Consider the following 22242-nt stretch of genomic DNA (forward strand, 5'->3'; position numbering starts at 1 on the left):
TGCGCCTGGGGTCAGAGCCCCTAACTCCTACGTTGTTCAAGGGTCAACCGTATATGTCTGTGTTAGCATGAGTAGTTTTAGGGATTTCACATTTTGCATTTCACAAATTTATTTTTTGTTTCTTACACTAAAATGTCAGGATTGAAATTTAAGATTTAATGTTAATATTCCCTAATCTCTTAAATTGTCTATTATCCCTACCAAGAGCAAACCAGGGTTGTTACAGTAGTGAAATGCGAGTCTCCTTGACAGGCATTTTGTTGCTCTTTTCAGGGCACTAAGTTTCTATGATTTGGCTGGAGGTTTGCATAAATTTTCCCTTGGGAACCCTGGACTTGGGAACAGGAAGCATGTAACAGTTTTATAAGAATCTTATAAGAGGGTGTAGGGAGGATGGAATTGGATCTTAAATTAGTTGTGCCATAGCAAATTGTCTTTCACAGTTCACATTTAACTGTTTATTAATATACTTTTTAAAATGCCTTATCCTGAAACATTTAAGGCTATGTGGTTAAAAGACCAACTTTTTAAAGTACTATAAGTGTAATATCCAGACCTAGGTATTCATGAAAATATTATTTAAATTATCCTTTCCACAATGTTTTTGTTTCTTATATAGTAACTTCAGGAGCAGGAAACTGTTTAGCAGAGTGCCTGGTACATAGTAGGTGGTTGGTAAACGGAGGTTGAACAAATGCATCCATTGAAAGTATTCAAATTATAGTAGATTAGAAATTAAGAAAAAATAAATTATGAGGGACTTTTTTTTTACAGGAATTTTGTTGATTGATGGATTGATTGATTTTATTTGGTTGTGCCAGGTCTTAGTTGCAGCAGGTGGCCTCCTTAGTTGCGGCCAGCGGGCTCCTTAGTTGTGGCATGCGAACTCTTAGTTGCAGCATGCATGTGAGATCTAGTTCACTGACCAAGGATCGAACCCGGGCCCCCTGCACTGGGAGCACAGAGTCTTAACCACTACACCACCAGGGAAGTCCCTGTGAGGGACTTCTTTTTATATATATATATAAATTTATTTATTTTATTTAATTTATTTTTGGCTACGTTGGGTCTTTGTTGCTGCGTGCAGGCTTTCTCTAGTTGTGGTGAGCGGAGGCTACTATTCGTTGTGGTGCACGGGCTTCTCATTGCAGTTGTTTCTCTTGTTGCAGAGCACGGGCTCTAGGCACGCAGGCTTCAGTAGTTGTGGCCCACGGGCTCAGTAGTAGTGGCACACGGGCTTAGTTGCTCCATGACATGTGGGATCTTCCTGGACCAGGGCTTGAACCCGAGTCCCCTGCATTGGCAGGCGGATTCTTAACCACTGCGCCACCAGGGAAGCCCCCTGTGAGGGACTTCTTTACACATATATTTTCTATTTAAAAAATAGCTTGTGCTCTGTAAATCTGAAATGATTTCAAAATATAAAGTTAAACTCATGCAAAAAAGTCTCATGGTGGTGGTGGTAAAGTATCAAGGGTATTGTTAATTAGCCATATTTGAGAGGGAGACGTCTTGCACCTAGACAACAAATCTAGGAGATTTGTATTTGACACAAGCTGAAGAATATGCTTGTGTTTATGAAGCAGGTGCCAGAGGAATTCTAGGATTCTTATTTTACAAAGCTACTTAAAACATTTGAGTAGAGATATTATTTGTTAATGTGAAAGCATATAGAAAATAATTAAATTTCCTGATAAACAGTCCTTGAGTTTTCTTAAATCTAGAAGGAACCTGTGATTCTCTTTAGCTCTAGCTTAGTGATCCATCCTCTCATTTTATAATTTAGGAGTCTTAGGCACAGAGAGATTGTACCCTGCCCCAAATCATACAACTTTATGAGAAGGTCACAACTAGAACTTGGGGCACACTCATCCTGCCATGCTCAGCCTAGCTCTTTTTCCATTCTGTCACCCTGTGTTTCATTATTATAAATAATGCTAGTCTGTTCTCAAGATTTATTCAGTTAATTTTACTACTGATCATTTGACATTTGTATTGAAACATAAAAAATGGATACTGCAGTTAGGAAATCATTGGATGAGCATTAGACTTTATTTAATTTCCTTATATGGATGGTGCAACAGCTGCAATGATGCACAGTTGTGAACCCAGGACATCTGTGTTTTCCATTTATTTGTTTACTTGTTTGTTTTTTGCAGTAGTCACGTGTAATAAAATTTTTTTTCAGAGAATAAGGAGAGTAAATGCTAAATTTAAAAGTTTAATATTATTAGCATATTTACAGTTTTACAACAGAAAGAGTAGGAAAATGACAAGAAGGACTAAGTCTGTAGCTAACTACATATGTGACCTAGGGCAAATCATGTAACCTCTGTGGGACTGTTTTCTGCTGCCTTCTTAATTAGAATCCTTCAGGGGTTCTGCCCAGGACAAATGTATCTGTTTTTTGATATTTGTTAACTTGAAGTATGACACACATAATGCAAAGTACACAAATCATAAGGATAATGAATTATAAAATGAACATACTTGTATAACCACTGCTGTTGTATTTTGAAAAAGCTTCCTTGGTGATTATGATAAGCTTTCCTTTCAAAGAAATCACTGGACTTGAGGCTGTAGGTAATCTCATGTCTTTTACAACTCTTTCTAGAGTGAAATTAGCAGAAACAGTGATAGAAGGAATTTGGCCAGTCACAAAAATTTGCTTTGAATAGGTTTATTGGGATTATGTATTAAGCCTTGTCTTCTGATGTTTTTCTTCTTCCTCTTTGCCCTTTTTCCTTTCTGTCTAGGTCCTGGATGGAATGGAGAGGGGTCCTACTCAACTTCTGACTATCTTTTCTGAGAGTGGTCAGAGAGTTCTTAAACAGGTCTGTTGATTCTGTAGTACACAAATGCAAGTTCGAGTTATAAAAGACGTGGTTTCAGCCTAAACAAAGAATTGAATTAGGAAGTAGACTTTTTTTAAAAAGAAGCTATTTTGATCTCAGTGTCCGCAGGGTATTTTACTTGGGCAAGCTGCATTTGGCATGTGGATTGGACCCAAAGTGACTGAATTAAATAAGATCTGCTTAATATAAAAGCAGTTATGTCTTTATCAGTTATGTTGAATATATATAATATGGCAGAATTCTTTATTGGTTCCATGGAAAGTACCAGGAAAAGATGAAAAGGTGAATATCTCAGTTGTCTATGATCCTGGTGGGTAATGGAGGCATGGATAAATCCAAGAAGGAAAATAATTATACGGCCCTCTTTGTAATGTTCTCAGAATTCATAACATTGGGGAAAAACAATCAAAGCTACCTTCACCTTGCGTATCTCTGGTTAAGGGAAGGGCAAGTATATATGGGTTTTGTTTGTTTGTTTTCTTTTCTTTTACCTCTGTCTGCATCACCATGAATGAACTTTATCATTGTTCAGACAGATAAAAACTCAAGCTTAGTGATTTCCCAAACCTGTCTTTACATTGGAATCACCTATGGAGCTTTGCAAAGTACTGATGTCTTTGTTCCCCCTCCCCACCACCACCCCCCACCCTAGATTGTGATTTACTTGGCCTGGGGGTATGGCCTGGGAATTTTTAAAAGATCCCAAGGTGATTCTAAAGTGCCAACAAGTTTGGGAATCACTGTTCTAACTAGTTAAAGCAGATCTGGCCACTACGCACCTTGTGACTTATTTTGCGTAAATATTTGGATAAATATATAAATAAGGGATAAATATTTTGTTTTAGAATCCTGTACTTTAAACCTAAATTCTTACTAGACTGAAAGCTCTAAAAGCAGGTACCATGTCTATATTTTTTTCACCATTATATCTTTAGCATTTAGAACAATAACTGACATGTGCTATATGCTTAAATATTTGTTGAATGAGTGGATGAACCTATTAGTCTCTAGTGAGCTGAGAGTATGCTTTCACCTAATACTCTGAGATATATAGAGTAGGGTGGTGGTGGTAGTGAAGAGCCCAGCTTCTATGACTAATTGACTGGACTCCAGTCACAGCTCTGTCACTTACTAGCTGTAAGACCTTAAGCAAGTTACTTCCCTAATACCTCAGTGTCCTCATTTGTACAATGGGGTAATAGAATCTATTACATGGGGTTTTGGGGGGAACTAATTGAGTTAATAATACAAAGTGCTTAGAACAGTGCCTTGCACATAATAGTGTTCTGTAACTTTTAGCTACTGTAGAATTCAAGACACTCCAGATGCTCTGTAGTTTGAGTAATTTAAATATAGAGTGTTGTATGGGGGCTAAGGTAGAATAATGGAATCAGCTGCATTAGATGTAGTTAAAGAAGACTTGACAAAGAAGGTTATTATTATTATTTTTTTTTATTGGTCAACTTAATGAGGTATAATTTACATACAGTAAACTGCACCATTTAAAAGTGAAACATGTTTCAGTGAATTTTGACAGATGTACTTATTAGTTTACAGTATTTATTATGAAACAACTGTCACAACCAAGATACAGAAAATTTCCATCTTCCTAAGAAGTTCCTTATATTCCTTGCAGTCTGTCCCTCCTAGCCCCTCCACCTGTATATTGCTTTGCATTTTCTAGAACTTTATGTAAATGCATTGATACATTATGTTCTGTTATGAGTCTAGCTTCTTTCACTCAGCAGAATGATTTTTTTTTTAATGAAAATGACTAACATTTATTGAGCATTTACTACATGCCAGATATGGCTCTAAATTTCTTTTTTCTTTTTTTTTTATTATAGCTGGCGTTTATTGAGCTTTTATAGTGGGCCAGCATTAGTCTAAATATTTTATTTTATTTTATTTTTCAGCAGAATGATTTTGATATTTATCCATGTTGTTGCTTGTGTTAGTGGTTCATTCCTTTTGAATGAGGAGTAGTGTTTTGTTGTATGGGTATACCATGCTTGTTTATCTATTCACCTGTGATAGACAGTTGAGTTGTTTCCAGTATTTGATGATTGTGAATAAAGCTACTGTAAGCACTTTTGTGCAAGTCATTGTATAGATATATTTTCACTTATTCTGGAGTAAATCCCTAACAGTTGTACTGCTAGGTTGTATGGTATATCTAACTTGTTAAAAAACTGCCAAATAATTTAAAAAGAAGTGAATGTTCAGCAGGATTTCGAAGGAGGGTGCATTAGTTATCTATTGTTGCATAGCAAATTACCACAAATTTAGCAGCTTAAAACAACACACATTTATTAGGGCACAGTTTTCATGGGTCAGGAATCTGGCTTAGGTGGGCCCTCTGTTTCAGGGTCTCTCACAGGCAGCAGTCAAGGTGTCAGCCAGGACTGGAGTCTCATCTCAGTGATTGACTAAAGAAGGATTTCCTCTAAGCTTAATTGGTTGTTGGCAGAATTAACTTCCTCAAGGGATGTTGGATTTAAGGCCTTGGTTTCTCACTGGCTACTGGTTGTCAGTTCCTTGCCTTGTAGCCTCTCCAGCATGGCAAGCTGAGAAGGCAATAGAGTCTCCTAGGGAGATGGAAGTCTCATTCTTTTATAACCTAATCATGGAAGTGCCATCCCATCACCTTTGCTGTATTTTTTTGGTTAGAAGTAAGTCACTAGGCCATCCCTCAGGGGGAGGAGGGGGCAGGGGAGATTACACTAGGGCATGAATACCAGGAGGCTGGGATAATTGGTGGCCATTTTAGAAGTCTATCTACCACAGAAGACATGGCTTAGTGCCAGGCTGGGACTAAATGGGACATTAAAAGGAGTGGTGGTGGTGAGGAGTAGTTTGTGAAATTTTCTTTACCTTCCCTGTATCAAACTATATCTCTTTCTTCCTTCTATCTTTCACATCAGATTCTTTCCCCTTCAAGAGAAGATACATAACACAAAGATCATTCTCACAATGAGATTTTAATTTTGAGTGGGTTTTGTGTGTGTGTGTTTAAAGATTCAATTAAGGCTTCTCCCTGTATCATTTAGTGTTTATATACATATGTATTTTTTAAAAAAACATTTTGTCTTGGAAATTGAGACAGATATGAAAGGAGAATACTATCATGAACCCCCGTGTACCTTTCACCCAGCTTCAACAATTTATTTTTTACTGATCTTATATGTATAATTCACATACAGTAAGGTGCACTAATTTTATGCGTACAGTTTTCATTTGAATAGATGTATATATCCCCATAATCAAGATACAGACCATTTTCACTCCAAAGGTACCTCATCCCTGTGTAATCAGTCCCCACCCCAGTCTCAGGCAAGTACCCATCTGATGTCTGTTACTGTAAGTTGGTTTTGCCTGTTCTAGAATATCATAGAAATATTCTTTTGATCACCATGAAGTTTTTGAGATTCATTCATGTTTTTGCATGTATCAGCAGTTCAGAGTTCTTCAGACTTGGCACTGTGGACATTTTGGACAGGATAATTCTTTGTCTTGGAGATTGTCCTGTGCATTGTGGGTTATTTAGCAGCATTCCTGACAGCTATCCACTAGAAGCCATTAGCACTCCCCTCCCCATTTGTACAATCAGAAATGTCTCCAGACATTGCCAAATGTCCAACAGGGGACAAAATCCCCTCCCTACACTGGTTGAGAATCCTTTCAGTAGTTGATCCTTTTTATCATTTGGCAGTATTCTATTGTAGGGATATACTTCAGTTTATCCATTTACTAACTGATAAATATTTGATTTGTTTCCAGTTTACTTTCAGTTGAGGCTATTGTAAATAAAGTTGCTATTAATTTTCATAGGCAAGTCTTTGTGTAGACATGCTTTCATTTATTTGGGGTAAATACCTAGGAGTGAGATTGCTGGGTCTTATGATAAGAAACTTTATAACTTTAAACTGCCAGATTGTTTGTACCTTTTTACATTCCCACCATATGAGAGTTCCAGTTGCTCTGCATCTTTGTCAGCATTTGATATTATCATTCTTTTTAATTTTAGCCATTATAGTAGGTGTAGCTTTAATTTGCATTCTTCTGATGATCAATGATGTTGAACATCTTTTCGTGTACTTATTGTAATGTATCTGTTCAGATCTTTTGCCCATTTTTTATTGGGTTGTTTGTCTTATTATTGAGTTTCCTTTGTCTTTTTCCCAACATGCATACAAACATTAAGAACATTGAAATAATGAATCAGTTTTATATACTTCTTATACTTAAAATGTGAACATTTCCCATGATGTTAAGTATTCCTGAAAACATGAATTTTAATGGAGAAGCAATATTTGAGTACATTTAAATTGATTAACCACTTCTGCTGTAGAGCCTTGAGCTAGCTTCCAGTTTTTCACTATTATTAATATTTTGATAAACACCTTCAAATATAAATCTTTAACCACATCTCTAATTATTTATTGAGTTAGATTCCTAGAGGTTAGGATTAGTTATGATGTTAAGGAGAATGAACATGTATAAGCAAAATATGAATGTTAATCTATTTCATTGTACCTTTGCCACATTTGAGTATTTCATTTTAAAAATATTTGCCATTTGATGTTGGAAGAAAGGCATATTTCATTTGCTTCTTTTTTTGATTACTTATGAAATGAAAAAACTTTTCATATATTTATTGATGACTTTTATTTCTAATTTTATAAATTTTCCATTTGGGGGGCCAATTTTTCTGTTGGGATGTTAATGTTTTCCTTAATTTTTAAGAGTACTTTAATGTTAAGTTTATTAACCTTTTGTCATTTACAAATGTAATTCCCAACTTGTATTTTGCCTTTTTACTCTTGTGTACTTTGTCCTGCAAAATTTTAAAAATAACAATGAAATTATATAATAAAATCTATATTTTGCTTTAGCTCTTCAGTCCGTGAAATGATAAATATACTGTATATGAATATATAACCAGCCTGTGATTGTAGTTTTATGGTTTTATTTTTTATATTTAACTTCTGGTTTTTTTTTTGGCCATACCACGTGGCATGTGGGATCATAGTTCCCGGACCAGGGATTGAACCCACGCCCCCTGCAGTGGAAGCACGGAGTCTTAACCAGTGGCCTGCCAGAGGAGTCCCTGTATTTAACTTTTTAGCCAGAATTTTTTAGTATACATTGTTGATAAGGTCTGAATGTTTGTGTTCCCCCAAAATTCATATGTCAAAGTCATAATGCCCAATATGATGGTATTAGAAGGTGGGCCTTTTGGGAGGTGCTTAGGTCATGAGGGTGGAGCCCTCATGCAGTCATGAATGGGATTAGTGCTCTTATAAGAGAGATCACACAGAACTCCCAGCCCCTTCCACCACGTGAGAACACAGCAAGAAGTTGGCAGATTGTAACCCAACCATGCTGGCACAGTGATCTTGGACCTCTCAGCTTCCAGAACTATGAGAAATAAATTTCTGTTGTTTATAAGCCATCCAGTTTATGGAATTTTGTTATAGCAGCTCGGACAGACTAGGACAATTATGAAGTGAGAATTTTTTTTTTTTTTTTTTTTTTGGTTGCACCATGGCAGCATGCGGAACTTCCCCAACCAGGGATCGAACCTGTGCCCCCTGCAGTGGAAGCACGGAGTCTTAACCACTGGACCACCAGGGAAGTCCTGAAGTGAGAACTTATAAAATTTTTTCCAAATACTCAACCAATTTGTCCCAACTACAAAACAAAGTCATCTCCTGTAAAGAAATATGACACACACACACACAAAAAATATGACACAACATCCGTTAATGAACAATCAGAAGAGAACTAAATAAAAAGTCACCTACAGCAACCCACAAAATGGAAGACAATATTAGTAAATCATATATCTGAAAAGGAATTTATATCTAAAATTTATCAAGAAGTCTTACAATTCAGTAATAAAAAGACAAACATCCTAATTTAAAAATTGGCAAAGGATTTGAATAGATGTTTCCCCAAAGAAATTATGCCAGTGGCCAGTAAACATAAAAATATGCTCAACACACCTTTAGTCATCAGGGAAATGCAAATCAAAACCACAATGAGATACAATTTCACACCCACTAGGATGGCTATAATCAGAAGGATAACAAATGTTGGTGAGGAAGTGGAGAAATTGGAACCCTTGTATACTGCTGATGGGAATGGAAAGTGGTGTAACTCCTTTGGAAAACAGTCTGGCAATTCCTCGAAAGGTTAAATATAGAGATAACATATAACCCATCAATTTCACTTCTAGGTATATATATATATACACCCAAGAGAAATGAAAACATATCTCCACACCAAAACTTGTACACAAATATTCATAGCAGCATTATTCATAATAGTGAATGGTGGAAACAACCCAAATGTGTATTAACTGATGAATGAATGAATGAATATGGTATTTCCATACAAAGGGATATTATTTGGTAATTTAAAAAATGAAGTACTAGCCGTGCTCCGCAACGAGAGGCCGCGACAGTGAGAGGCCCGCGCACCGCGATGAAGAGTGGCCCCCGCTCGCCGCAACTGGAGAAAGCCCTCGCGCAGCAACGAAGACCCAACACAGCCAAAAATAAATAAATAAATTAATTAATTAAAAAAAAAAATGAAGTACTGTGAACTTGCTATAACACCTTGGAGAAATGAAGCTAAGTGAAAGAAGCCAGTCACAAAAGGCCACTTATTGTATGGTTCTTATTGTATGAGGTATCTAGAATAGACCAGTGTTCCTTGACCTAGTCTAAAACTCTATCGTTTAATGGTGGGGAGGAGTAACCCATTAAATTAATGACAGAGCATTTTAGCAAAATTGTTCATAGTACTCAAATGAAGATGATGGTGACTGATAATAGTTTATCTTTATTTTGTACCTTATCTTCCTTTTGAATAATCATTTTTTAAAAATAACATTTGGTGCTAATCATTTGTAACAATTATTTAGACTTAGCCCTATGTTTAACTGATTTCATTTCTTCCTTCCTATTCTCAAGGTCTTTGTTTTTGGTTAATTATTATTCAGATAATATTTTTGTGAAAAGTACGTAATTGGTATACATCTGAAAGTATCATTATATTGATTTCACACTGAATGACAACTTGGTGGGGGAGGGAGCAGAATTATTAGGTCACATTATTTTTTCCACTGTTAATTCTTTAATATTTTGCCATTATCTTGTGGTCTTGCAAAGCAAAACTCTGTGGCCAGACCGAATTTTGGTCCTCTGTGTATGACTTGTTTTTTCCTTCTTGAGTGATTTGGGGCATTTTCTTTATCCTTGAAATCTGAAAATTTCACTAGAACAAATCCAGTTGTCACTATCTTTTTAGTAATTTTGCCTGGTCTTTTGTAAGCTCTTTAGAGCTGGAGATGCAGAAGATTCTTTGACTCAGGAAAGTTTACATTTCCTTTTTAAAAAATCTTTAATTATTATTTCTGTCCATTTGTTTCAGGGATAACAAATTATTTGAAGTTTATTTCTCTCTTCTCTCCTTGTCAGTCCTCTCTCATACTTTTCATTACTTTGTCCTTTCTTTCTCCATTCTGGAAGAACTTCTCAAATTTGTTGTCTCCACATTTCTAATTAAGTATTCTGCTCTTTACTTTTTCTAGTTAAGATTTGAATTCTGTTACAGCATATTTGTAATTTTTTACCTTTCTTTTCCCCCTGTCTTATTTCTGCCTGCATCTCAACTAGTTCTTTTCATTTCTGCCTGTGAACTTTGAGCTCTTATTTCAGTGTGTTTTATCAAATTTGTTGAGAGTAATGTAGTTGATTTCTAGAATTTAACCTGTTGCTCCTTATATATTCATTTTCTGAATTACAGATGCAGAGTTTCTCTTCTTTTATGTTACAGAATGTTTTTCTATCTCTCCCCTCAATTATTCTTCCTTGAATAAGGAGAGGGGTATACAGGTCTAGTATGTGCCAAATAGGGTAGACAGTTTCCTTCGTTGGCTATTTGGTAGCTGTAGGAATTCTCCTATCAGATGTTAAACTAAAGGACTAACTGATGCACATAGTTTCTGAATACTTTCTAGTGTCCAGCAGTCATTTATGTGTTTCCTGCTGGATTGAGTAGGGGAAATCCCGTCCTCTGACCTGGTAATTTGACTTTGGAAAAGAGGATTTGTTTTTTGATCATTTGAAGCCTAGGCTGCAAATAACTGTGATTTCCAGAATGTAATGCTCCCAGGGCTTTTGCTCTCTCAGCCCTTCCTGAAATTGCTTTCAAATCTCAGGGTGCATATACTACTTTGTATGTTATAGAATCTGAAGTAGAGAAGGAAGGCTGTGGGCATGTAATAGCCCTGACCATACTAAGTGAGTCTCTCACAGTAAGGTGATGTGACTTACCACAGCCATTGCTGCCTCTGGAGAAAGCTGTTTTGGAGCAGGTAGTTGGAGGAGGTTAGTTAAAAATCTGTTACCTTCCCTGCTGGCTCTACTGTATCTAAAGCCCCATTCCTGCCTGCTCTTTGGCAGAAAAGTCATCTATGAGTCCAACAGTTCTTTGAGCAGCAGTCTTAGTTTCCAGTGCTGTTGATAACTTTGACTCTTAGTGTTTCCTTAAGTATATCAATGAAAAATTAGGGTGGAGGTGATGATAGAGATGAACCAGGCATTGTTAGGTAGCCTCCATTTTAGCTCCCAGCTTGGTGTTAACTTTTTGAAAGAAGGAAGATGAGAGAAGAGTGTGGAGAATAGCCACTAATGGAAGAAGGAAGAGTTAAAGATCTTGTACCAGATGAGTTCCAGTTTCTCAGGGAAATACGAAAACATTGAAATCAAAGAGCCGAGGTTTAAAATAGTCTTGGTTAGTCTTTGTTTTAAAGTCTGTTTTGTTTGATACAAGTATTGCTACCCCAGCTTTGTTTTTGTTTCCATTTGCAAGGAATACCTTATTTCATCCCCTTGTGTTCAGTCTGTGTGTGTCTTTAGATGGTGAGTCTCTTGTAGGCAGTATGTATACGGGTGTTGTTTTGTATCTATTCAGCCACTCTTTGCCTCTTGAGCATTTAGTCCATTTACATTTAATCATTAATAGTATGTACGTACTGCCATTTTGTTAATTGTTTTCTGGTTGTTTCTATAGTTCTTTTTAGTTCCTTTCTTCTTTATTTTGCTCTCTTCCCTTGTGATTTGATGACTATCTTCAGTGTTATGTTTGGATTCCTTTCTATTTTGTATGTATATATTATAGATTTTTGTTTTATGGTTACCATGAGGTTCATATACAGCTATATATGTGCGTGTGCATTATTTTAAGTTCAAACACATTCTAACAACCCTGCACTTTTACTCCCCCACAACCATGTTTAATGTTTTGGCATCATATTTTACCTCTTTTTGTTTTGTGTATCCCTTAACTACTTATTGTGGATAGAGATGATTTTACTACTATTACCTTTTAACCTTCATACTAGCTTTATAAGTGGTTGTTCTACCTTTACTGTATATTTTCCTTTACAAATGAGGGGGTTTTGTTGTTGTTGTTTTGTTTTTTTGCCACGCCACACAGCTTATGGGATCTTATTAGTTTGCTGACCAGGGATCGAACCCGTGCATTCTGCAGTGGAGGCATGGAGTCCTAACCACTGGACCATCAGGGAATTCCCCATAATTTTGATATTTCTAGTTGTGGTCTTTTCTTTTCCTTTTAGAGGAGTCCTTTTAACATTTCTTGTAAAGCCGGTTTAGTGGTGCTAAACTTTTAGCTTTTGCTTATCTGCAAAGCTGTTTATCTCTCCTTCAAATCTGAATGGTAGCCTTGCTGGTTAGACTATTCTTGGTTGTAGGTTTTTTTTCCTTTCATCACTTTGATTATATCATGCCACTTGCTTCTGGCCTGTATAGTTTCTGCTGAAAAGTCAGCTCATGGTCCTATGAGAGTTCCTTTGTATGTAACTAATTGTTTTTTCTCTTGCTGCTTTTTTTTCTTTTTTTTGGCCATGCAGTGTGGCTTGCGGAATCTCAGTTCCCCAACCAGGGATTGAACCCTGGCCATGGCAGTGAAAGAGCCAAATTCTAACCACTAGACCACCAGGGAACTCCCGACTCTTGCTGCTTTTAAGATTCTCTCTTTATCTTTAATTTTTGGCATTTTAATTATAATTTGTCTTGGTGTGGACCTCTTTGGGTTCATCTTGTTTGGGACTGTGTACTTCCTAGATGTGGATGTCCGTGTCCTTTCCCAGGTTAGGGAAGTTTTCAACTATTATTTTTCAAATAAATTCTCTACCCCTTTCTGTCTTCTCCTTCTTGGGCCTCTAAACTGCGAATGTTAATATGCTTGAAGTTTTCCCAGAGGTCTCTCAAGCTAGCCTCATTTTTCTAAATTCTTTTTTCTGTTCAGCTTGTATAATTTCCACTACTCTGACTTCCAGTTTGCTCATCCATTCCTCTGTATCATCTGATCTACTGTTGATTACGTCTGGTGTATTTTTTCAGTTATTGTGTCCTTCAGCTCTGTTTGGTTCTTCTTTATATTTTCTGACTCTGTTAAATTTCTCACTTTGTTCATTCATTCTCCCAAGTTTGTTGAGCATCTTATGATCATTACCTTGCACTCTTTGTCAGGTAGATTGCTTATCTCCACTTGGTTTAGTTCTTCTTCTTTGGTTTTGTCTTGTTCCTTTGTTTGGAATATATTCCTCTATTTCCTTGTTTTGCCTAAATTTCTGTTTATTTCTATGTATTAGGTAGGTCAGTTACATTTCCCAATTTTGGAGACATGGCCTTATGTAGGAGGTGTCCTATGGGGCCCAGCAGCATACTACCCTCTGGTCACTAGAGCTATATACTCTTGGGGTGCCCACTGTGTGGGCTGTGTGGGTCATTCTTTTGTGGCAGGGCCAAGTACTGTGGACATGCTGGTAGGCAGGGCTGGCTCCCAACCAGGTCGTGCCTCATGGGGTGGCTGCAAACCCACTGGTGGTGGGGCTGGGTCCTGGTGCAACTGGCTACAGGGCCCCAGGGGTCTCTGGGCTGGTGTTGGCCCATGGGTGGGAGGGGCCAGATCCCTAGGGGGCTGAGGCTGGTATTGGCCCGCTGGTGGGTGGGAAAGCCCCTGGCACTAATAGGCTAAAGGGAGTATTCCAGAATGGCTCTTGCCAGCACCAGTGTCCTCATGGTAAAACAATCTCCCCCATATGGCTGCTGCCAATGTCTGTGTCCCCAGGTCGTGCCCCAGTTGATGCCTACCTCTCCAGGAGGCTGTCCAGGATTAGCAAGTGGTTCTGACCCAGGCTCCTTTCAAGTTACTGCCTCTGTGCTTGGAGAGCATGTGAGATTTGGCATGCACCCTTTAAGAGCAGAGTCTCTGTTTCCTATAGCTTTCTAGCTCTTCTGTACATAAGCCCTGCTGGCCTTCAAAGCCAGGTATCCTGGGGGCTCATTTTCCCGGTGCAGAATCCCTGGGCTGGGGATCCTGATGTGTCTTTAACCCCTCGCTCCTTGGGGAGAACCTATGCAATTGTGATTATCTTCTCCTTTGTGGGTTGCCTACCTGAGGGTATGGGTTGTTTTTTTGTTGTTGTTTTTTTAATAGCTCTTTAGTGGAGTATAATAGCTTCACAATACTGTGTTAGTTTCTGTTGTACAACAAAGTGAATCAGCCATATGCATACACATGTCCCCATGTCCCCTCCCTCTTGAGCCTCCCTCCCATCCTCCCTATCCCACCCCTCTAGGTCATCGCAAAGCACCGAGCTGATCTCCCTGTGCTATGCTTCTGCTTCCCACCAGCCAACTATTTTACATTTGGTAGTGTATATATGCCGATGCTACTCTCACTTCGCCCCAGCTTCGCCCTCCCACCCCATGTCATCAAGTCCATTCTCTATGTCTACCTCTTTATTCCTGCCCTGCAACTAGGTTCACCAGTACCATTTTTTTTTTAGATTCCATATATATGCGTTAGCATACAATATTTGTTTTTCTGACTGACTTCACTCTGTATGACAGACTCTAGATCCATCCACATCACTACAAACAACTCAATTTTGTTTCTTTTTATGGCTGAGTAATATTTCATTGTATATATGTGGCACATCTTCTTTATCCATTCATCTGTCGATGGACACTTAGGTTGCTTCCATGTCCTGGCTATTGTAAATAGAGCTGCAATGAACATTGGGGTGCATGACTCTTTTTGAATTATAGTTTTCTCAGGGTATGTGCCCAGTAGTGGGATTGCTGGGTCATATGGTAGTTCTATTTTTAGTTTTTTAAGGAACCTCCATACTGTTCTCCACAGTGGCTGTATCAATTTACATTCCCACCAACAGTGCAGGAGGGTTCTCTTTTCACCACAACCTTTCCAGCATTTATTGTTTCTAGCTTTTTTGATAATGGACATTCTGTCTGGCATGAGGTGATACCTCATTGTAGTTTTGATTTGCATTTCTCTAATAATTAGTGATGTTGAGCATCTTTTCATGTGCCTCTTGGCCATCTGTATGTCTTCCTTGGTGAAATGTCTGTTTAGGTCTTTTGCCCATTTTTTAACTGGATTGTTTGTTTTTTTGATATTGAGCTCCATGAGCTGTTTGTATATTTTGGAGATTAATCCTTTGTTGTTTCATTTGCAAATATTTTCTCCCATTCAGAGGGTTGTCTTTTTGTCTTGTTTATGGTTTCCTTTGCTGTGCAAAACCTTTTAAGTTTAATTAAGTCCATTTATTTATTTTTGTTTTTATTTCCGTTATTCTAGGAGGTGGGTCAAAAAAGATCTTGCTGTGGTTTATGTCAGAGTGTTTTTCCTATGTTTTCTTCTAAAAGTTTTGTAGTGTCTGATCTTACATTTAAGTCTTTAATCCATTTGGAGTTTATTTCTGTGTATGGTGTCAGGTAGTGTTCTAATTTCATTCTTTTACATGTAGCTGTCCAGTTTTCCCAGCACCACTTATTGAAGAGGCTGTCTTTTCTCCATTGTATATTCTTGCCTTCTTTGTCATAAATTAGGTTCCCATATGTGCGTGGGTTTATCTCTGGGCATTCTATCATGTACCATTGATCTATATTTCTGTTTCTGTGCCAGTACCATACTGTCTTGATTACTCTAGCTTTGTGGTATAGTTTGAAGTTGGGGAGCCTGATTTCTCCAACTCCGTTTTTCTTTCTCAAGACTGCTTTGGCTATTCAGGGTCTTTTGTGTTTCCATATGAATTGTAACATTTTTTTATTCTAATTCTGTGAAGAATGCCATTGCTAGTTTGATAGGGATTGCATTGCATTTGATAGGGATTGAATCTGTAGATTGCTTTGGGTAGTATAGTCATTTTCACAATATTGATTCTTCCGATCCAAGAACATGGTATATTTCTCCATCTGTTTATGTCATCTTTGATTTCTTTCATCAGTGTTTTATAGTTTTCTGAGTATAAGTTTTTCTCCTCCTTAGGCAGGTTTATTCCTAGGAATTTTATTATTTTTTTTTGCAGTGGTAAATGGGAGTGTTTCCTTAATTTCTCTTTCTCATTTTTCGTTGTTGGTGTATAGGAATGCCAGAGATTTCTGTGCATTAATTTTGTATCCTGCAACCTTACCAGATTCATTGGTTAGTTCTAGTAGTTTTCTGGTGGCATCTTTAGGATTTTCTATGCATAGTAGCATTTCATCAGCAAACAGTGACAGTTTTACTTCTTCTTTTCCATTTTGTATTCCTTTTATTTCTTTTTCTTCTCTGATTGCTGTGGCTAGGACTTCCAAAACTATGTTGAATAAGAGTGGCGAGAGTGGACATCCTTGTCTTGTTCCTGATCTTAGTGAAAATGCTTTCAGTTTTTCAACATTGAGTATGATGCTTGCTGTGGGTTTGTCATATGTGGCCTTTATTATGTTGAGGTAGGTTCCCTCTGTGCCCACTTTCTGGACAGTTTTTATCATAAATGGATGTTGAATTTTGTGAAAAGCTTTTTCTGCATCTCTTGAGATGATCATATGGTTTTTATTCCTTAATTTGTTAATGTGGTGTATCACATTGATTGATTTGTGTATATTGAAGAATCCTTGCATCCCTGGGATAAATCCCCCTTGATCATGGTGTATGATCCTTTTAATGTGCTATTGAATTCTGTTTGCTAGTATTTTGTTCAGGATTTTTGCATCTGTGTTCATCAGTGATATTGGTCTATAATTTTCTTTTTTGTGATATTTTTTTCTGGTTTTGGTATCAAGGTGATGGTGGCTTCGTAGAATGAATTTGGGAGTGTTTCTCCCTCTGCAAGTTTTTGGAAGAGTTTGAGAAGGATCGGTGTTAGCTCTTCTCTAAATGTTTGACAGAATTCACCTGTGAAGCCATCTGGTCCTGGACTTTTGTTTGTTGGAAGATTTTTAATTATGGTTTCAATTTAATTACTTGTGATAGGTCTGTTTATATTTTCTAATTCTTCCTGGTTCAGTCTTGGAAAATTGTACCTTTCCAAGAATTTGTCCGTTTCTTCATGGTTGTTCATTTTATTGGCATATAGTTGTTTGTAGTAGTCTCTTATAATCCTTTGAATTTCTGCAGCGTCAGTTGTGATTTCTCCTTTTTCATTTCTAATTTTATTGATTTGCGTACTCCCTTTTTTTCTTGATGAGTCTGGCTAAGGGTTTATCCATCTTGCTTATCTTCTCAAAGAACCAGCTTTTAGTTTTATTGGTCTTTGCTATTGTTTTCTTCATTTCTATTTCATTTATTTCCTCTCCGATCTTTATGATTTCTTTCCTTCTACTGACTTTGGGTTTTCTTTGTTCTTCTTTCTCTAGTTGTTTTAAGTGTAGGGTTAGATTGTTTATTTGAGATTTTTCTGTTTCTTGAGGTGAGATTGAATTGCTATAAACTTCCCTCTTAGAACTACTTTTGCTGCATCCCATAGGTTTTGGGTCATCGTGTTTTCGTTGTCATTTGTTGCTATGTATTTTTTTACTTCTTTGATTTTTTCAGTGATCTCTTGGTTATTTAGTAGCGCACTGTTTAGCCTCCATGTATTTGTGTTTTTTACAGTTTTATTCCTGTAATTGATTTCCAGTCTCATAGTGTTGTGGTCAGAAAAGATGCTTGATATTTCAGTTTTCTTAAATTTTCCAAGGCTTGATTTGTGACCCAAGATGTGATGTATCCTGGAGAGTGTTCTGTGTGCACTTGAGAAGAAAGTGTATTCTGCCACTTTTGGGTGGAATGTTCTGTAAATATTAATTAGATCTATCTGGTCTATTGTGTCATTTAAAGCTTGAGTTTCCTTATTTATTTTCTGTTTGGATGATCTGTCCATTGGTTTAAGTGGGGTTTTAAAGTCCCCTACTATTACTGTGTTACTGTTGATTTCTCCTTTCATGGTTGTTAGCATTTGCCTTATGTATTGAGGTGCTCCTATGTTGGGTGCATAAACATTTATAATTGTTATATCTTCTTCTTGGATTGATGCTTTGATCATTATGTAGTGTCCCTCCTTGTCTCTTGTAACAGTCTTTATTTCAAAGTCTATTTTATCTGATACAAGTATTGCTACTCCAGCTTTCTTCTGATTTCCATTTGCATGGAATATATTTTTCCATCTCTTCACATTGTCATGTGAAGGGCATTGTCATATTTACATAGATCGACATGAGCAAAAGCTTGAGCAAAATAGTCTCTTGTCCTTTTAATTCCTTTGTTTCTGTGGCTGTTTTCTTCTTTTTTTTAAAAATTTTATTTATTTATTTATTTATGGCTGTGTTGGGTCTTCGTTTCTGTGCAAGGGCTTTCTCTAGTTGCGGCAAGCGGGGGCCACTCTTCATTGCGGTGCGCGGGCCTCTCACTATCGCGGCCTCTCTTGTTGCGGAGCACAGGCTCCAGACGCGCAGGCTCAGTAGTTGTGGCTCACGGGCCTAGTCTCTCCGCAGTATGTGGGATCTTCCCAGACCAGGGCTTGAACCCGTGTCCCCTGCATTGGCAGGCAGATTCTCAACCACTGCGCCACCAGGGAAGCCCCGCTATTTTCTTCTTATTTCTTATTTTATATATTTGGACTTTTCCCTTTTTACTTACTAGATTAACTGGTGGTTTAACTATTTCAGTCTTTATGTGTCCCTAGGTCTGAAGTGGGTCTCTTGTAGACAGCATATATATGGGTCTTGTTTTTTTATCCGTTCAGCCAGTCTTTGTCTTTTGGTTGGGCATTTAATCCATTTACATTCAAGGTTGTTATCGATACGTGTGTTCCTATTACCATTTTCTTAATTGTTTTGGGTTTGTTTTTGTGGGTCTTTTTCTTCTCTTGTGTTTCCTGCTTAGAGAAGTTTCTTTAGCATTTGTTGTAAAGCTAGTTTGGTGGTGCTGAATTCTCTTAATTTTTGCTTGTTTGAAAAGCTTTTGACTTCTCCATCAAATCTGAATGAGATCCTTGCTGGGTAGAGTAATCTTGGTTGTAGGTTTTTCCCTTTCATCACTTTAAGTGTATCCTGCTGCTCCCTTCTGCCCTGCAGAGTTTCCACTGAAAAATCAGCTGATAACCTTATGGGAATTCCTTTGTATGTTATTTTTTGTTTTTCCCTTGCTGTTTTTAATATTTTTTCTTTGAATTTAATTTTTGTTAGTTTGATTAATATGTGTCTCGGTGTGTTTCCTAGGGTTTATCCTGTATGGGACTCTCTCTGCTTCCTGGACTTGGGTGACTATTTCCTTTCCCACATTAGGGAAGTTTTCAATTATAATCTCTTCAAATATTTTCTCAGACCGTTTCTTTTTCTCTTCTTCTGGGACCCCTATAATTCCATTGTTGGTGCGTTTAGTGTTGTCCCGGAGATCTCTAAGATTGTCTTCAATTCGTTTCATTCATTTTTCTTTATTCTGCTCCTTGGCAGTTATTTCCACCATTTTGTTTTCCAGCTCACTTTTTCGTTCTTCTGTCTCAGTTATTCTGTTTTGATTCCTTCTAGTGTATTTTTCATTTCACTTATTGTGTTGTTCATCTCTGTTTGTTTGTTCTTTAGTTCTTCTAGATCTTTGTTAAACATTTCTTGTATTTTCTCAATCCGTGCTTCCATTCTATTTCCAAGATTCTGTATCATCTTTACTATCATTACTCTGAATTCTTTTTCAGGTAGATTGCCTATTTCCTCTTCATTTATTTGGTCTTGTAGATTTTTACCTTGCTCCTTCATCTGTGACATACTTTTTCCCGTCTGATTTTTTCTTTTTTTTTGAGAGATTGTGCTCCTGTTTTACTTGTTTGGCCTGAGGCTTCCAACACTGGAGTTTGTAGGCTATTGGGTAGAGCTGGGTCTTGGTGCTGAGATGAGGACCTCTGTGAGACCTCACTCTGATGAATATTCCCTGGGGTCTGAGGTTCTCTGTTAGTCCAGTGGTTCAGACTCGGAGCTCCCATCGCAGGAGCTTCCACCCAACACCAGGCTCACGAACCAAGATCCCGCAAGCTGGTTTACTCGGGTTCCTCCTGTCTCCTTGGGTGTTAGAGTCCCCCACCAGTAGCCAGCAGGCACCCTAGTTGTGGGGAGATGCTAACTTTGTGTCTTCCCACACCGCCATCTTGACTCCGCCTCAGGGTATGGGTTTTGACTATACCGTGTCTCTGTCCCTCCTACCCACCTTATTGTGGTTCCTTCTTTTTATATTTAGTTGTGGAAAATCTTTTCTGCTAGTCTTCAGGTCATTCTTACAGAGAGTTGCTCTGTATTAGTTGCAATTTTGGTATTCCTGTGGGAGGAGGTAAGCTCAGGGTCTTCCAGAAACTGCCATCTTGGTCACACCCTCTAACTTCTTCCCAGCTTTAGATGACAGATGCCTCTAATCTTTCTCCATTAAGCAAGCTGCTGGCTTTTGGGCTGAAAAGATATATTTTGTCATGTTAAGGAAATGCTAGTATATTTCTATATATTTGAGGTTTTTTGTTTTGTTTTGTTTTTTTAATCAAGAAGCGTTGTTTTACTTCATAAGAATTGGGAAGTTTTCTTTTTGCTCTGGAATAGTTTTAGGTATTATCCTCTTTCTACAGGGTTAATAGTGTTTCATTAAATCTGTGTGTGGTGCTTTTGGGGGCATTGTCATATTTACATAGATTGACCTGAGCAAAAGCTTGAGCAAAATAGTCTCTTGTCCTTTTAATTCCTTTGTTTCTGTGGCTGTTTTCTTCTTATTTCTTATTTTATATATTTGGACTTTTCCATTTTTTTTTTAATTAAAATAAAATAACTTTATTTATTTATTTATTTATTTTTGGCTGTGTTGGGTCTTCGTTTCTGTGCAAGGGCTTTCTCTAGTTGTGGCAAGCGGGGGCCACTCTTCATCGCGGTGCGCGGGCCTCTCACTGTCGCGGCCTCTCTTGTTGCGGAGCACAGGCTCCAGACACGCAGGCTTAGTAGTTGTGGCTCCGGGCCTAGGTGCTCCGTGGCATGTGGGATCTTCCCAGACCAGGGCTCGAACCCATGTCCCCTGCATTGGCAGGCAGATTCTCAACCACTGTGCCACCAGGGAAGCCCTGGACTTTTCCATTTTTACTTACTAGACTAACTGGTGGTTTAACTATTTTATTGATTTCTTTCCCCCAGTGTACCAGTGTTCTAATTTGTCTATGCTACTGATTTTCTGATTAATTTGTTTTTATCTGTATTCCTTCATTTTGCTTCCTTTCAGTTCACTTTATTGGTTTTTTTCCCCCTAACTTTTTTAGTCAAATGTGTAACTCTTTATTTTTTTTTTTTTTTTTTCCCTGATATAGGTGTTCATGGCTGTGTGAATTTTCTTCTCTACTGGTTCGGCTGTATTCTTTAGGTTCCAATATGTAGTAGTCTCCTTATTTCTAGAAATTTTGCAGTTTTGGTTTCTTTTTTAACCCAAATCCAAGGGTTTTGTTGTTGTTTTAAGGTGAAAAGGCCTTTGTTTCTTTATTTTATTTTAAATTTATAATTTTGGTGCATTGTCACCAGAGGTTTTGACTGTCTTATTGTTACTTTTGGATTTATTGAGATTTTCTTTATGGCTTTTTTTTTTTTTTTTTTTTTTGGCTGTGTTGGGTCTTCCTTGCGGTGCACGGACTTTCTCTAGTTGCAGTGAGCGGGGGCTACTGTCCGTTGCGGTGCATGGGCTTCTCATTGTCTTGGCTTCTCTTGTTGCAGAGCACGGGCTCTAGGGGCACGTGGGCTTAGTTGCTCCGTGGAATGGGAGATCCTCCCGGGCCAGGGATTGAACCCATGTCCCCTGCATTGGCAGGCAGATTCTTAACCAATGCGCCACCAGGGAAGCCTCTTTATGGCCTTTCTTAAAGGTTAATTTTTATTAATGTTCCTTTGGAGACTTATAAACTGGCTTTTTCTTGAATTAAAAAATAGTTGAGATAGGTATTTCTCTAATAATTATTAATACCTAGTACATATATCCATCTAAAGTTTTGAGATTATAAAATCAATATTTGGCA

General features: G+C 37.7%; 1 protein-coding gene across 14 annotated transcripts in view; it reads left to right on the top strand.

Moving 5' to 3' along the window:
- NCOA6 (nuclear receptor coactivator 6) overlaps positions 1-22242 on the top strand; it is a 98823-nt gene that overhangs the window by 15745 nt on the left and 60836 nt on the right. For 11 of the 14 annotated variants that reach the window (XR_014255190.1, XR_014255191.1, XM_082432112.1 and 8 more), the window contains exon 2: positions 2757-2834. The exons of 2 other annotated variants lie outside the window; for them this stretch is intronic. The gene's annotated coding sequence lies outside the window, so the exon portion shown is untranslated. Of the gene's footprint in view, positions 1-2756; positions 2835-7872; positions 8502-22242 lie in introns of those variants that run through there. One more of the 14 variants, XM_082432118.1, reaches the window with a different exon arrangement.

This window comes from Balaenoptera physalus, assembly GCF_965194825.1.
Source record: "Balaenoptera physalus genome assembly, chromosome: 16".
Classification (NCBI taxonomy): Eukaryota; Metazoa; Chordata; class Mammalia; order Artiodactyla; family Balaenopteridae; genus Balaenoptera; species Balaenoptera physalus.